This window comes from Ambystoma mexicanum, chromosome 1q (genome assembly GCF_040938575.1).
Source record: "Ambystoma mexicanum isolate Mex_15411 chromosome 1q, UKY_AmexF1_1, whole genome shotgun sequence".
Classification (NCBI taxonomy): Eukaryota; Metazoa; Chordata; class Amphibia; order Caudata; family Ambystomatidae; genus Ambystoma; species Ambystoma mexicanum.
The window spans coordinates 222,985,170-222,998,707 of record NC_090922.1 but is presented as its reverse complement, the minus strand read 5'-3'; positions in this window follow the sequence as shown (position 1 = coordinate 222,998,707).

Below are 13,538 nucleotides of genomic sequence, written 5' to 3'. Positions count from 1 at the left end.
TACCGTCTAACATGCGTATTCATCCAGTTTTTCATGCATCACTTTTGAAGCCAGTACAACCAGGGACCCGACTGTCCAAGCCTCCAGACCCAGTTCAAATTGATGGGGAATTAGAATTCGAAGTTAAAGACATTTCAGACTCCAAGGTGTTAAAGTCCAAACTCTTCTATCTTGTTGACTGGAAGGGATATGGACCTCAGGAGAGATCGTGGGAGCCTAGTAACCATGTTCACGCACCTCGATTAATACAAAGGTTCCATCGGAGATTTCCGAACAAGCCAAGACCCCCGGAAGGAACAACCTTGGGAGGGGCCTTAAGGGGGGTACTGTCATGATGCCTACCTCTAAGGAGCCAGGTCCGACCCAGCAACCCCAGAGGCAGGCATCATTCCCCCAGGGAAGTGCCAGCAGGCCCAAGCTGGGGCCCTTTGGACACAGTCCTGGCGCCTTAGGAGCCAGGCTCATGTTGGACCCCTGTCCTGGGGCCTTAGGCACCAGGCTCATAAAGCTAGACAAGTGTTCAAGTGTTTTAATGTGCACTTACCTGATGCAGACCATGCTGCTACTTCCAGGCCCTCTTGAGGCCTGAATGGAACTACTTTACCTGTGGGACTACTTTCTCCTGGGTGTGGTCGGGGAAGGATACATACCTGATCGGTGGAAGGATACATACCTGGAACTTCTTCCAAAGCTATAAACCACGCCCGATCAGCAACTCACGCTTCGCGTTGTTCTGCTCCTCGCAGCTGGACGCTCACCGTGTCAGCTCCTGCATCTGGGCTTCAGCCACGCCTGTCAGCATCCTGGGTCACCTGCTAAGAGAGAATTGGAGAGAAAGAAGACCTTACCTGCTAAAGCTGCATCACGGAGACATCACTCCGACAATCCTGAAAGGGAAGACATTATTTTAAAAGCATTTCGCTTCGATCGCTGCAGCGCTGCATTTCACTCACCTTTCCTGGGCACCTCCATCTTCAGCAGCGATCATCCGGATCCGCAGCCACTTCCCAGAGCCTAGAGAGAAAAAGACAAGAACACAAGGTGAGAGAAGGAAGGTAATAGGAAAACCTCAGTTTCCTTCTAAGACTTACCTGTTGGGTCATTCCCATTCCATTTCGAGTCCTGCCGCTTCCTGGCATTCCGGACCCCGGCCCCTATGGGGGAAAAAAGACAAAGACATTGAATGAGCGAATGCAAAGACATTACCCGAACGCTCATCCAGAACTTACCTGTCATTTACTGGAACTGCACATTTCACTTCGGGTCGGCGCCATATCTCTGGCATTCCGAACCCCAGCCCCTAAGGGGAAAAAGACATAAGCGTTAGCGCTTGCTGCAATAAGACAATGAACATTATTATTAAGCTTGAACTTTTGAACTTGCTACAGAACTCTTACAGCGCCTTACCTGAATAGTCAAGCTTATTTGAACTCCCATCAAACCTCAATCCAGTGAAGTAACTGGGTTTCAACGCGCCCCTGCATCAGAAGCAGGATGGAGAACTCATCCTTCCAGACCCTAAGGTGAGACTTGCCGGGGAATCGAGGAAGGGTATCGTGGAGGGTTGGAAGGGAGTGGGAGGCTTGAGCATTATTCCGTCAGTGGGTAATACTCCCTTTTCACGCACAGGGGAATATTCCTGCGAGCCAGAGAGTCCATCTTCAGAGCCCTGCGCTTCACCATAGAAGAAGCATCAGCACTCGAAGCCAGACCTGCGCCTCCGTGGGAATCAGGTGAGCGTGACACCGACCACCACAATCTCAGAGCACTTCAATATGCACAAACCAACAACAGCAGACAGACCACATGGGCTCACTTCTTTTTGCCATTTTGTGTTACCTTTACCTTCATTCCCGGCAAATCCAATCTCAAGGCTGATGCTTTATCTCGCAGTAATCCACGAGATGGTGCTCCGTTTTGGCCAGAACCCATGTTTCCTAACTTGGTCACAACAGTGCCTGTTATCCACTCATTTCTTCAAAAGATCACAAATAAGACAAGAAATTTGGAATCTATACAACCAGAGTCCCTTCACAAATTAGGACTTACTCCCAGCCAGGGCCTTCTTTTTAGGGAAGATAAGATGTTCAATCCCGACCAAGATCTGCAATTAGAGGTTCTTCAGATGTGTCATGACTCTAAGGCAGCTGGGCATAGAGGGACTTTCAATACCACAGAACAGATCCAAAGACACTTCTGGTGGCCAACGCTTCGCAAAGACGTACAGGACTATGTCGCTTCTTGTCCGGTTTGCTTACAAACCAAGACTCCAAGGATTCCTCCTATTGGGAAACTAGTTTTGACACAAATTCCTACAGAACCTTGGCAAATAATATCGACAGACTTTATAGTTGATCTACCAAGATCCGAGGGATGTAATACCATAATGGTAACGATAGATTCTTTAACTAAATTGGCGCATTTTGTCCCTCTACCGTCTGTTCCATCTGCACCTATTATGGCAAGAGTTTTCGTGGATCGCATTTTTTCACTCCACGGACTCCCAGAAGTCATTATCTCTGATAGTGGACCACAATATACATCCGATTATTGGAAACATACATGTCACATCCTAGGGATCTCAAGAGCACTCAGTTCAGGATATCACCTTCAGACCAACGGCCAAATGGAGCGTTTGAACCAAACATTGGAAGCTTATCTAAGATGTTACATATCCGCTCTACAAGATAACTGGAAGACTTTGCTGCCAATCGCAGAATTTGCATGTAATAATGCTGTTCATTCCACCATACGAGTAAGTCCATTTGGCTTTCATCCTTAGGTGTACCCATCAGCAGTTCCCACGGCTACTGCATACTCGGATCTGGGTGGGTTAATAGCTTCTATCCAACAAGGGCATTGTAATGCACAGGAAGCTTTGAAGGATGCTCATAAACGCTACAAAGATCAAGCGGATAAACACCGGAGTCCCATACCTTCCATACAGATGGGAGACAAGGTATGGTTGGCTAGCAAATATCTCCCTAAGAGACTGATGCCTTCCAAATTATCCCCAAGATACTTTTGGCCCTTTTTAGTACTTGAAAGTAAAGGGCTAGCAGCTTTGAAATTGCAGCTTCCTTTTTCTTGGAAACGTATACACCGTACCTTCCATGTTTCTCAGTTGAAGCCTGATATACATTCTCGATTTCATCTTCTGAAGAAGGGGACTCCCCCTCCAGTCTTAACTGGAGAGGGGCCAGAATACAAAGTTTCCTCGATCTGCGATTCACGTTATCGGAAAGGTATGCTACAGTTCCTTATCGATTGGAAGGGTTTTTCTCAGGCAGAACGTTCTTGGGAACCCGCCTCTGCTGTTCATGCTCCCTGTTTGGTTTGCAGGTTCTATTGACTGCACCCGGGCAAGCCCGGTTTTGCCGCCCTTCAGGGGGGCATACTGTCACATCCGCTCCCGGTTGGGGTCGGCGGACGTGGTCCTTATGGCACAAGTGGAGACACATTTCTTGCATCGCTCCTATTACCTCCAACATGGAGGTCGCAAGGAAGAGCAGCGCTCCAGCCTTCCGAATCAGGAAGTACCAGGTGACTCTGCCCCCAGCCTCGGAGAAGGGATTTCCTTCGGCAGCGTCTTCGGAGCAGCGCGTTGCTACTGCTCTCAGAGGCCACGCATCGTAAGTCCGCGAATCTAGACTTGCTCCCTGTTACTTTAGGAAAGATTTTCTTGTTAAACGTCTTTCTTACCTTTCCCCATTTCTATAGTGTCAATCCTCTCTTTCCTTAAACATCTGCATTGCCATTTTCAACACACATTCACAGGAGGCACTTGCGCAACCCAGTTCAGTATGTATAGTTCCTCTGTTCCCCTCTTTCACATATCCCTTCATCCATTCGCTAATTGTCCGCCCTCCTTTAGTCTCTCCTGCACAGCCTGGGAATTACTTTTTCCAACACACAGAACAAACTCAACGGACTACAACTTCCATGCCATTCAACCTCTAGCTCATCTCCAGACATTCAGATTTAAAGGTACATTGCACTTCAGGATTCTGCCTGCGCTATCTCTCCAGCCCGTAAATTCAATCTGGTTTCTCTCTTTAGGATAGTCCGTGATAGCGAGAAGTCCAACTCCCGAAGTCACTCCTTGGGAACCGAAGCACACACACAGCTGAATCCGACTTCCCGGCATGACAGGGTTTTATTCCCCACAAGGGTTACCCTGCCTTCTTCTCTTTGAGCCGGGTTTCTCCGGCGCGGGGAGAGGAGGATAGGTGAGCCTTCAATTCTGCATTAACGAATTTCAACAGCATCAGGTTAGTGTTGTTTTTTGTTGTTAATCTGAGTTCTGCATTAATGACTGTGAATTAAAACTTAAGAAGTGTTACAGTGGTCTGGGTAGCATATCGCATATCGAAAACCTTACTCATTGCAGATAATAGTGCATTGCAGTCATATAACAATGGGCCGTTTGACTCTAGTAATGGATTTGCCCAAGCTGCGGCAGAAACTCCCAAATGCGACAGTACGAATGCCTCTTTGGTGGTCAAATCTGGAAAAGAGCTGGGCCTACATAGAAAATGCAGGCGACACTGGTTTACGAAGGTACGATAGCTTTTGGGATCCCCCATAAACAACTTGGGTGGTGCCAAGGGAAACTAAGTAGGCATGAGTACCTGTACAGATTCCTTTGGAGGAGGAAGAAGACCTGAACCGGAAGCAAATTGGTTCCCCGCCTCTCGCTCCTTGTGGTGAAGCGTGCATGGCGTCCTCCAGCACATCCATGCGATGGCGCAGTGTATCCTGAGCTGTAATCATTTCCTGCCTAAGATCAGCGATAAACTGAGTGAGTATAGTTAAAGGGTCAGAGCCCTCCATTTTAGGCTTCTGATTATGTTATGTTTTAGGAAAATTGGAACACCAAAACAGAATACCAAGATATACAAACGATACACGTAGAATCTTCCAGATGACTCGGAGCACAGTGCCGTCTGTCGAATTCAGACCTTCCAACTAATGTCACTCTTTGGCGTATTGACTTTAACAGTCAAAGAGAGTAATTAATGGGAAAGGTGTGTAATGGAAGGAGTACCACCAGCCTGCTGTATGAAGCACAAAAGGAGTTTTAGTAACTGACTCCGAATGAGTAAACTAAGTATGGGTCTATCTGAAATACACTAAGCTGCTCTGTAGGACTGTAACCCAGGAGAATCCAAGGCAAAAACAAAAACCAACGACAGGGAAAGGAAGTTAGTAGAGGAACTAACCCGAACGGAACGAGGGCCACACTAGAGACAGGTTGGTGCATACAGGGTAGCATCCAAAAGTCTGTGCACTATTCTTGTAGCATTAAACAGAAAATGTGTAGCTGGAGATGGTAGATCCAGGTACATTAACCAAAGTCTTATCTTAAGGGGAGTCCGTGGGTCAAAGGAGTCCAAGTAAGGCAGAGACTGGCAGAGCCCTTTTTATGTAAACTGAGGATTGGGTTAACTGTGATAAACAAAACAAAAAAGCAATCATGAGACCACAACAGGATCCGCTCTCACCTATGAAGCACCCCCCTGTGGGAACCGCGGGACTGAACGGCTGAAAGAAGGAGCGGCTACGTTGCAGGCAAGGCACAAATGTGACACCCAGTCGTGGTATAGCTGGATAAGCGGCTGAAGAAGAACGGGCTGCGCCGCTATGTATTGCTGTAAGAAGCCGAGAGAGAACGCGGCTCCGGTGTTAGCTGGAACTGCTTCTGCTAAAGGAAAACACTGCCGAAGGTGCAGCAAGGTTCCAGCTGCGACCGCAAAGGAGACGAGCAACTGAAGGAGACCACTGAGAACGGCTGTAAAGGCTTGCAGAATCAAGCTCTGGAACGAAGACTGTAAGGAACAACGATCAGAAGCGCTGAATCCCGGAAGGCGTCTGATTTAAATACAAGTCAGCAGATGTGTGCGTGTACGCGGAATGACGCCAGGTCATGTGACACTTGCGTAACCTGTATGATATTTGGAACTACGCGCATAATGGAATGTTCCCTTAAATGAGGTAGAAACAGGGAATGTGTGGTCACGTTAAGAGTAAGACAACGTGTGTTTAACAGTAATGAAGGCGTTTGCCAGGAAGTTTCCCCCAGAGTCGCCACCGTGTATAAAACGGTCTGGCTGATCTCTGGGCTGTGTGTGCAGGAGTCTGAGCGCAAGCAGGCTTGACAGGCATGACACTGATATATCTGATTGCAGAGCCCCTATAGCATTGATAAATAGCGGCCCAAATTCCATCTTCAATAGAGTGTAATTCAGAAATGACCAATTTACTCTATCGAAAGCCTTCTCAGCATCTAAAAAAATGAACAGGGTTTCACTAACTTTAGACTCTGGCAAACTCATAATATCCAAAAGAGTTCTAATATTATCATACCCGTATCTATGTCTTAAAAAACCTGCCTGCGATCTGTCAATCAGCCCTCCTATATGCTTATCTAGCCTATTTGCCAAATTCTTAGTAAAAATCTTCATATCTACATTCAGCAGCGATATAGGGTGATAATTGCAGCAATGAGCCGCATCTTTCCCTGGTTTTGGAATAACAGTGACTACAGCCTCCCTCATTGACGGACATAAAATACCTTCCATTAAGAATCGATTGTATAGCTCACACAATTCCAGCGCCAGCTGTACATCAAAACATGTATAAAATTCAGTCGAGAAACCATCCATATCTGGGTATTTTCCATCTCTTATTCCACTTATTGCTAATAAAACCTCTGATACAACAATTGGTGCATCAAGGATGTTCCTACCTTCCTCAGACAAGGATGGAATATCAATCTTCCCATAAAATTCTTCCAGATCCTGTAATTGCGGTGTAAGTTCATCAGTGTACAATTCTGTATAAAACGAGCAAAAACATTCACCTATCTCTTTCCTCGTTACCGCAACTCCCTCTGTGCCTTTATCTATTTTACTGTTAAACAACTGTCAAATTCTAAAGGTGAACAATAAACTTCAGTGGTGATGATAAGGAACGAAATCTTAGAGTGGACTCACCTGCAATGAAGGCCTCTTCAATCTACTTGAAACCGAATACCAGGTAGGAAGTAGTTGAAAATTAATTCCACTGGGCTCTCCCTTCCTTCCCGTGGCACAAGCCCTGGAAAAGAAGAAAGCTCCCAGGGAAACCCTCAAGTGGGAAGAAAACCCTGCGCTTCAGCTCCCTCGTCAGCCCTCTGATGTCTTCTAGTTGTGACACCTCAAGGTAGGAAGTATCGTGTAGTCTAATGTCAGAAAAATGAAAGAGACACATTAGACAAAGGAAATGGGTAATTCACTTCAACATAGAATTCAATACAAGAGGGAAGTAGAATGGAGCTAGCACCTGTGGCGGTTGGGCAATGGTTATGCCAAAGACCGGAGATTCAGCTTTCGGTGGGATCCACTAAACAGAAGAGGAGATTTGAATATGGGACAGAGAAATTGAAATCAGAGGTAGGTGGGTCTCGGCTAAAGAAATACCTGTTAGAGGGACCGGATTGCCTGCTGAAATGTGGTTCAGCTACGTATATCTCTGTTTTACGCAAGTTAGGTTTTAGCTTTGAGAAAGGAGAAAATAAATTTAGATCTAAACTCTCCTTTGAAGGAGATACTGCTCGATCTGTTGAAGGCAGTACAGCGGTTTCTATCCTATTACATGAGGAGACGGATAGCTAGTACGGGAAACAGAAGAGAAAGTTAATGAACACAATAGGACTGTAAGGACAGATAGACACAGCCTAGGTCCGAACTTACGTAGCGTTGTAATGCTGGAGTAGCAACGCATCTGCTTGTTGTCAAACACGACTGATATGTGGCGTTCGAGTGAGAGGGAGGAGTCAGGCTGCCGTGCGGATACACAACAACTAGACTGCAACCAAACGTTGGAGCCGCCATCTTGGGTGACAAGATGGACGCTGCATACTTTCTGGTCCAGCGGCACCATAGCGACCAGCGCTTCCTAAGGGGCGTGACATTTACGTACATGAGATCTTTCCGAAAAACCCTTCAATTTGTTTCCCAACATCTTAACTCCTCGATCTCCTCCTTCCCAATACTTTTGTCTCATATAAAACAAACCTTTCTCCATTTGAGATTCAATCTCAAGTTTTAAGGCTTCTTTTACCATGTTCATTTCTGCTCTATCTTTATTTTTTTTGACAAAGCATTTTTATTTTGCAGCTTTCCCAAGTTAATCTCAAGTTCTGTCAATTTTGTCTTCCCTTTTTTCCTTGCTCTAGCAGTCCAGTTCATCAGTTCCCCTCTAATGAAAGCTTTAAAGGAATCCCAAACCACCAGGCTGCCTGACGAAACTTTATTAACAATGAAATAATTTTTTTATGGAATCACTCAACGCTTTGCAAGCGCTCTCCTCCTTCAAAATGAAGGGTTTGAGTCACCACCTACTTCCCTTGTCTTCCATCATTAAAATTCAACTTAATTCCCACAATCGAGTGATCAGATAAATTACGTTCCCCCATACTTGCTTATATTTATTGCTCTATCAGATTGTTTGTATCGTGTCTATATAGTGTACAGTGATTTGGTGAAAGCACTCTATAAATACCAAATAACTGTTTTTTAAAATACGTTTTGAAGTCGATGACAGTTCCACTGCTTCCAGAGTTGTCCAGAGTTATGGGCTATACCAAAGGTATACCATGAGTTGCTATAGATATTGACTGACTATTTAGAAGGTAAAAGGCAAGCTCTGGTAAGAGCAACCAATTCTGCCACTTGGGCAGAGATAACCTAAGGCAGCCTTCCACTCTCCACTACCTCCCCAGGGGCATACACTGTGTACCCTGCAAACAATTTCCCATTTTTTATCCCTATAACACGAGTATACCTGGTCTGGTTCAGACAATGTACATCTGTGTATGGCACCAGCAAACATTCTGTGATAGTTACACAACCACGTGGGGTACTATCATATGGCTTCCTATCTTGAGAATCTGGTTAGAGTTACATTGAAGGAATTCAGGAGAAGGGTCTCTTATTTGCTTTGACAGAGATATAGGCATATGATGTGTCTTTGTTCTTACTAGCAGAGAACAGCATCAGGTACCACCACTTCCATGGGAGTGTAGACCCTCAAATAAAATTCAACCAATGACGAGAGGGCCTGTAGCTTTATTGCAACCAGGAATCAGTATCACAAGGCTGGAAAACTGAAGCTCAACCCGCCCACATTGGGCTCCAGTATTACTTTAGGTATATGCTTATATCATCTCTCCCATTTGTCCCTGCCTATACAAAACTAAGTCGGCATACAATGGCCTACCCTAATTGGTTAGTACAAAAACATGTTACATTCGATTTGCATCCCACCCAGATTACCTAATCATGCGCACTTAGTAAGAAGAGAGAAATCTGCCCTTCATAACAACAAACTAGATACAATGCCATTCTCTCCTGTGCGACCAGACATCTTGGCATCCCATGCTATTTCCAGAACCTGCTGCTTTCCCACGTTAGACATGTCCTTGTTACTATTGCATACTTGTCTGCCTATTCCAAGGACAGAAACTGTTATCTCATAGACTATTCGAGTCTCTTGGGAAAGATTTCATGGAAAAGTACAACAGAGCCCTACTTCTTGAGACAATAACTCCTATTTGTGCTGCCAGGCCATCCCGCCACTTACCCTGGCAGCCCAAAGGCTCTCTAGGATGCGACAGAACAAAATCCAATTCTAAATGGCAGGGACGCTCAAACAAAATGGCAGAAACCCTTGCGTTAATGAGAACGTACAGCACAGACCTAATTCTTGAAACAATAACTAATATTTAGTTTAAATTTTATTACAAGCTAAATTGCCCACAGGCTTCAAAGCGCACAGTCAACAAACAAGACAAACGACACAAAAATAATCTATATGAGGTAATACAGGGATGGTAAAAAGCTTAGTTTGGATTGAGATAAAAAGAAATATTGGTATTGCCTGTCCACCCCTCCGCGTACTTGGCAGTCTAAGACTCTCTGGAGTGCGGCAGAATTATAAACCCAATTAAGTAAAATGGCTGAAACACTAAAGTTAATAACATTCAAGAAGCCTGTATCTTCTCTTATGTTTAGGACGTTGACTCTTGAAGGCACGCTCACACCAGAAGAAATACAACTCGCTAGGGAAAAAGGGCCAAGTCACTGCTTGCAAGGATAACAAGTATTTATTTCTACAAAATATAAATGCATCAGCAAAGAACTCTGCTGCTTTCGAACGTTCTGCCAAATTGGGGACGTGCAGCAAGCTAATAGGACGCCTGGCGTCATCAACATCGTCACTACATACAGTAAAAACCTGCGAGGCTGGTTGGCGTGACCATATACATTGGCATCCCACTCCATAGGATACCAGGCCATTGGTCCAAGCCTTGTTGTCTGTCTCTGTCCACGTGGCTGCTGCTGGGCTCCTCATCCGCAAAAAAACAGGCCTAACAAGCAATTACTCATTTCAAAAACAATGTTACTCTACCACTGTAATGGTGCACCTGGCAGGCACAGAAATGGGCTCAGGGGGAGAGCCAAGGTCATACCAACCTGCATACTTCACTCATTCCCATATGCGCCAGCAGCCTCCAAGGTCCTCTACCCTTGTTTTGAGCTATAATTTCATCCATCCCTGGCACTTTGCAGTACAAATCCTGTGACTCAAATGTTGAAGGCAAGAGAGCCTTGCTTTCCGATCGATCAGAGGTCTTACAGCTTTGTGGTTCGCAGTCTGGTTCTGGCTAGTGCTGGTATGTGGGGGTCTTGCAATCAAAGCATAGGAGCGCTGTAACTGATGTGTGGGGTCTTGGTGCTGAGGGGTCATGCATTCTTTATCGTGGAATGGTAACTGCCAAGAGATGCTTTTCCCCCCTTCTCGTGATCTTGCAGAGCACAATCTTTCCGGAGCGCGAAGGCCTACAGCCTCTGAGACAATGGCAGGCTTGTAACTCGCCAAAGCTCACTCATGGTGGGGATTATGTTTGCGTGTGTCGTGCAAATCTACTACTAACACGTTTGGTGCTTTTTGCCGCACTTGGGCCTGCATCCAAAAAGTAGCTGCCAATAACCAAGATGGTGTTTACACTCGCCTCTATTATATAGCTTCTAATGAATGCACTAAGCAATTATACATTCTCCTGTGTGTACAACCCGCTGCCCCTGCTGTCTCGATGTGCGGTTTACAGTTTGTTTCTCATTCAGAATAGCTTAAGGGGGTGGGAAGACCCTCTCTCCTGTCTAATATTCCCCCGTTTTGTTTAATTCTACATTAACTAATTCCCTCCTCTTGTTCTCCCTGCTTACCCCCCCAATAATTGTTCTCTTCCAATATCTGTACCCTTACTAACTATTGAGCTTCCAAATATGGGGGTGATCCTTTCTTAGAAACCCATGCTCTACACACGCTGTGCAAACTTGTTCTGGGCATACCCTTCAGGTGTGTATATATATATACACACACATCCCCAGCTAAATCAATCCAATGTTCAGTAGAGGTGAAGTAGTGGTGCCATGGGGGTGTAAGAGATGCTCAAGTCGAACCATGTGGGGTTTATTTGGGTTGTCTGTCTGGGTACCGTGAGGTGCATTAGACACCCCAATTGAGACTGTTATCTTAGCGCTACTAGGCACTGCTTTGGCACAGCATCTGAAGCCCAACTGGAGGGTGCAGAAGATGACCAGCACAAACACGATCACAGGTACCAACACCTTCACTATTGCTCCCAGTCAGGAAGGGGCCCAAGAAAAATAGTTTTCAAACCAGCACTCGCTCTGTATTCCAGCTTTATTCATGTGCACTCCCAGAGGGTGTACGGCTCCTATTATTTGTGTGAGGGAGCCATTCTCTGCATCATTAGGAGGCACGAATGTGCAACAGGAATCTCCAAACTTTTTGCACACGCCTCCTTCCATCGCCGTGAGGAGGTCAAGAACATGGCGGTTCTGCATCGTCATCAATCTCAGGGTCCTTGTTCTTTTCATTTGCCAGCTGTATCAGGTCCCAGCATACTATTTGAAGCCATTTGGCGTTAGCAGCTGCTTGGACCCCAGGCAGTAACAGTAATGCAAAGAATGTTTCTGCGCCACTGAATAGCCTGTACTCATCGGTTATTTCACTGAGAAGTTAGGATGAATCGCGAAATAAAATAGTTAGATCTTTTCTGAAGCTGCAACTGTTCTTTTCGTTCGCTTTCTGGAAGGTTGTGGAAATCCGGGGCCTACTATGGGTTTCTGGTAGGCACATCAGAGGTAGGAAATACCATTGGTGGGGATGAGCCACCGGCCCCCCTTACAGATGCTCTTCTGGTATTACAAGCAGCGCTGAGTGCAAGGTAGCGAGTGAACAGTAGCCTCTCCATGATGGTGGGAGGTGGAGGTACGCCTGCTGACCACACACCCAGCACTAGGTCCACAACTGCGGCTGTGCCTTTCTTGAGGTGTGGGATGAGCAAGGTCTTGTTACAATGTTCATTGCCCCCCACAGAAACAGTCCTTTCATTGTAAAAACAAAGTCCATATAACTCCTCTCTGTGCACTGTCACAGGTTTTTCCATTGCCTCTATCCGCGTCAGTTTTGCAATATGATCAGTCCACAATGGTGCACATGCTGTATTCACTCGTGCCAGGACCTTGTCTCCAAATCCTATCAATCCTCCTGCCATGTAACTCAGTGTTGTTTTTTGCCACTTGTTCACCACCTATTTGAGTCCTTGCACCACCACATGTGGCCTTGGCAGATACTGGATACTTTTGGGATTGTTGTTGCACTGCAGTTGGTCTGGATCCGATACTTCGAGCCGTACACTGTGTGCCTTGAAAATGCCTTGTATCCTACATAGCACTATATGTATCAGGCATTGAGCCTCTAAAATGGGTACTTTCTGCGGCACTTAGACCTTGGGGGCCCCTGATGCATGTGGTATCAACAAACAAACATAACAACTCCCATTCATGTTCTCTCTCCCCAAGGTGTTAACGTTGAGGGGCTTCTCTACACAGTCCACTATTGAAATATACTACAGACTACTCGCAGAGATGGCAAGGGATTTCTGTACTATTTCCTGTCACAGAGAGTCTCTGTAACTGTGGATTACTTGCTGGCGGTATCCAATAGAATAGCGGACTGGTAGTGACAACATCTTAGATTCCAGTGGCTGGAAGATAAGCGGCAGATCTTTCAGCAGATCAAGGAGCAATAGGGTCCTTTGTAGAGTGATCTCTTTGCTTCCAGGACTAACAATCACCTGTTATAATTTTTCTGCTTGAGCCGGAAGCAACAAAGGCGTTCCTGCAATCCTGGCAGTGAAAGCAGCTGTATGCGTCCCCTTGCGTTACAAAGATTGCAAGAGTATTGATCAAAACAAAGAGTGAGAAGTCCTCCTTAGTATTAATGGTTCCTTAGTGGAGATCAAGCATGGTTTCTAGTCCTGGTGGAGCGGGAAGTGGACTATCCCACGGACTCTTCCCATTTTCCCAGATCTGTGGATGAGACCAAAAGGAGAGGAGCATCCCTTGACAAGAACAGGACCACCTGAGCGTCTAGCTTGTAGGAGTTTAGAAGACAGCGATTTC